Below are 4,578 nucleotides of genomic sequence, written 5' to 3'. Positions count from 1 at the left end.
TTTTTAGAGTCTCATTAATAAAGATAAATATTATTATTTGCTTACTAATTATTAACCATTACATAGTAATAGATTAGAACCACACCTTTATTGGTAGATCCAACTACACTATCTCCGTTTTCGATTCAAAATCTAAGGGAAGTATTTCGACTTTGAATCCTTTTTAATAATAAAATCGATACATTACACCAAAACAGGCTTTTAGCGGCATCTTTTATGGCGTTTGCACAAAAAACGCCGCTAACAATCGCACAATAGCGGTGCAAAAAATAAAATGCCGCTAAATATTAGGCATTAGCGGCGCTTTTTGCGAAACGTCGTAAAAGAACATCATTAGCGGCGTTTACCATCACGCGCCGCAAAATCTCAAGACCAAAACGCATCGTTTTGGTCTTGATGTATACTAGAATTAGTGGCGATTATGATAAAATGCCGCTGAAGCAAGTATTAGCGGCGCATTATCGAAAGCGCCGCAAAAATCTTAACGAAAATGCATCGTTTTGTCTTGCTGTATATTAGAATTAGTGGCGCTTACGAAAACCTGCCGCTAAAGCAAGTATTAGCCGCGCTTATGAAAAGCGCCGTAAGATATGTTAACCAAAATGCAGAGTTTGGTCTAGAGGTATATTAGAATTTGTGGCGCTTATGGGAAAACGCCGCAAAATATCCTAACCAAAGCGCACCGTTTTGGTCTTGATGTATGTTACAGTTAATGGCGCTTACGGGAAAACGCCGCTAAATCATATTATTAGCGGCGTTTTGTGAGAAGCGCCGCAAAATATCTTAACCAAAACGTAGAGTTTGGTCTTGAGGTATACTAGAATTAGTGGCGCAAAGGGAACACGCCGTCAAGGCATACTATTAGCGGCGCGTTTGGAGAAGCGCCGCAAAATTTCTTAACCAAAACGTAGCGTTTTTGTCTTTATGTATACTATAATTAGTGGCGTATACTGGAAAATGCCGCTAAATCATAGTATTAGTGGCGCTTTGCAAAAAGCGCCGCAAAATATGCTCACCAAAACGCAGAGTTTGGTCTTGAGGTGTATTAGAATTAGTGGCGCTTATGGGAACATGCCGCTAAAGCATACTATTAGCGGCGCGCTTTGAGAAGCGCCGCAAAATATATTAACCAAAATGCAGCATTTAAGTCTTGATGTATACTAGAATTAGTGGCGTCCACGAGAAATCGCCGCTAAAGCATAGTATTAGCGGCGCTTTTTGAGAAGTGCCGCAAAATATCTTAACCAAAGTGCAGAGTTTTGGTCTTAACCATGCATTATATAATGTAGGTTATTATATATTTAGTTTATCGTATTAGGGTTCATTATATAATGTTTATTATTTTTGGATTATAATTTAGGGTTTAGGGTTTACGATGTAGGTATAGTGTTTTTGGTTTAGGGTTTGAGAGTTTGGTGATTAAGGTTCAGTGATTATTATAAGTTAAAAAGTTTATCGTATATAGTTTAGGGTTTTAGGGTTAATCATTATATAATGTTTAATATTTTGTGAATATTAGAGTTTTAAGTTTAGGGTTTATGATGTAGGTTTTGGTGTTTTGGGTTTAGGGTTTAGGAGTTTAGGGTTTAAGATTTGGGGTTTGGGGTTTAGGCCACTTTAGTCATGTTAAGAGGTTAATTAGTGTTTTAGGGGTTGATGCTTGTGCTTAACGGTTTGCAGTTTAGAATTTAAGGTTTACAATGCATGGTTTTGGGGTTTGGGCGATTTAGGGTTTAATGACTTTTTTGGTACCAAATTCAAAAAAATGACAAATACGTATTGTTATTTAATTATTATTATGATATACTAGAGTTCTAAGTGACACAAATGATTAGTTTACTAATTAATGATGAATGACATATTTATATGTTATATATGATAAAATAAATTATTTAAATATTGTGTTATTTACATATATATATTAATCATTTATATATTCACTTAAAAATAGAGTATATATAATTTTAAAATTATAATACATTATTTAAATAATATAAATAATTAATAAATTTGAATATTGATAATATTTAAATTATACACTCTTTAAGATTTATAAAATTTATAAAATTTTAACAATTGAAAATAATAAATCTGTATAAAATTTTTAAACAATATGATTAATAATATTAATAATGTCATAATTTTAATGTATCAATTAAAAATAATGTCTAGAACAATGTAAAAAATATATAAAAAAGCTAAATATTAGCGGCATTTGTTAACAAAACGCCGCAAAAATATATAAAAAATGAAGTAATACGACACCGTTTCGTTGACGAGTTGCAGGTTAGTGGCGTTTTCAAAGAAAACGCCGCAGAAGTTGTGAAAGTAGTGGCATTTTCGCGTAAGCGCCACAAATATTATAATATAAAACGATGCCGTTTTAATAGCAATGATCGAGTAACTTTTCCGAATGCGGTGCCGTTTCAGTGTTGGCAAAAATTTTATAGTGGCGTTTTAAAGGGAAACACCGCAATAATTAATTACATTCCCTATGCGGCGCCGTTTCTGTACTGGAAAATAATTTAATAGTGGCATTTTTTTAGAAAACGCCGCAATTATTTGCAAAACAGCTTCGTTCTGCTTTCACTATATTCCTTTATTGGCGTTTTCTGATAAAACGCCACAAACTTATTTATCAATTTTAATATTGATAGTATTTAAATTGAGAGTATTTATAAATTTGAATATTTATTAAATATGTATAATTGAAAAAAATGTATTAACTCTGTGCCATATTTTAAAATATTAGTATTGAAAAAAATTAATAATTTCATATTAATGTTTCAATTTAAAAGAATGTCTAAACATTTATCCAATTTAAAAATCAATTAAAATTCAAAATGCTTAAAAATAAGGTGAATATTTAGTGGCGTTTGTAACTAAAACGCCACAAACGCTAATTAAATATTGAACGACACGTGGGCTTTTGACTAACGTGTTTCGGGTTCAGGGACATTTTTTCTCAACGTGCCGCAAAACCCGTAAGATTAGTGGCGTTTTCTTTTAAGCACCACAAAAAATATTAATTAAAATGGTGTCGTTTTGAGGGGATATCAGATTTGGGGTATATCCCCGCAGCCAGCCCCAAATCCCCTTTTTCAGCCAAATCCCTAAGTGTTTCTGTGCAGCATCTCCGATTTCCCCTCATCCTTTCTTCATCTCTTTCACACTTCTGTTTGGGTGTTTCGCTTCCTAGCAAAAAAAACCATTAAAAAGGGTCATTACATTGTATTTGTTGAAATAATTTCATATTTGCGGCAAAGTGGAGGGAGAACGTGGAGGAACATCATTTAAGGTTTGAATGTCTGATTTTGCGATTTATACATTGGGTTTTGTCTTATTTTTTATTTTGCTTTTGCTTTTTTATTTTTTGGGGATACTGGGATTAAAAAAATGGTATTTTTCGTGTTTAGGGCTTTCGGTCTTCGACTGTTTCGTTCATCTTCTTAGAGGTACATTACAGCTTCGATTGTTCATTTATTTTGTGAACGGTTTCATTGGTTACGAACTGATTTGAAGTTGTTTTTGTTTAGGGTTTCATTGGTTTCATCGGTCTTCAACGGTTTCACTTTTCTTCATCCTGCTGAAGGTACATAACTCATGCTTTATTTATTTGAGATGCTTTCATTATCAGTGTAACGGGTTAAATGGGTTGGACTAAATGTCAATATTTCATTTCTTCTCTGTTGGTTTCGGTGAAATCATTTTGTGCTATTCTTTTTAGTATAAAATTTTGATGTCTACTTTAGGGTTTACTTTAATAATTTATAAAATTGTTCTGTTAAATGTGATGCAGCCGATTACATTCCCAGGTAATGAATTGGATTTTTAAGTTAAATTTTTTTAGGCCATGTTGTTTTTTAGTATGATGAAACAGTATTGTTCGATGTACAACAGTTTCTGTTTGTTTGTTATACTTGTGTTTCATCCATTTTCTTATTGTACTGTTGGAATATATATATAAAGTAGATTGGATTGGGAACTGTCATTTACCTTCTTATACATATATATATAAGTGACGAAATGAGATAAGATCAAAGTGATACATTAGTAAAGAAACTAAATTGAAAGAAATTTTGTTAAATTTCGAGAATAAATTTTCATATTAATTGGTAAGGGCGGGGATTTAGAGGCAATTAACATTTGCTTATGACATTTAACTCACACAAATGAAATAATAAACCAGGGTTGGATAGAAGCATAATTGAGGAATAACATTTGCTTATGACATTAATGACTTTCGCAATCATTTGTGCAAGTAACGCAAAAAATTTTGGACGGAAATATTATATCATAAATATGAGAATTTATATTCTTAATATATATTAATATGGATATGTAACCTGTATTTCAATTTTGACATAATAATAACATTTTAAATTTAAAAAAGATTGTAACTGATAATTTAATATCTATTAAACCAAAATTTTTAATATATCACCCCATATATGGTATGGGTATATAACCTATATTTAAAACTTCTTACTATAAAATTTATAAGTTCTCTAAATAATTATAAATATTGTTTTATTTTCTATATAACTTTTCTGAATTTATAAGTTTTCTAAATAAATT

At 31.3% G+C, this 4,578-nt stretch overlaps 1 long non-coding RNA gene across 1 annotated transcript; it reads left to right on the top strand.

The window, feature by feature from the left end:
• The first annotated feature begins 3,080 nt into the window (after window positions 1-3,080).
• On the top strand, window positions 3,081-3,858 carry LOC121222152 (uncharacterized). Its single transcript, XR_005919175.1, has 3 exons — window positions 3,081-3,298; window positions 3,417-3,455; window positions 3,537-3,858. It is a non-coding gene; the product is annotated as an uncharacterized lncRNA (long non-coding RNA).
• The last annotated feature ends 720 nt before the right edge of the window (window positions 3,859-4,578 follow it).

Source organism: Gossypium hirsutum, chromosome D10, assembly GCF_007990345.1.
Source record: "Gossypium hirsutum isolate 1008001.06 chromosome D10, Gossypium_hirsutum_v2.1, whole genome shotgun sequence".
Classification (NCBI taxonomy): Eukaryota; Viridiplantae; Streptophyta; class Magnoliopsida; order Malvales; family Malvaceae; genus Gossypium; species Gossypium hirsutum.
The sequence above is the reverse complement of the archived record's forward strand: the minus strand, read 5'-3'. Positions and strand labels throughout refer to the sequence as shown.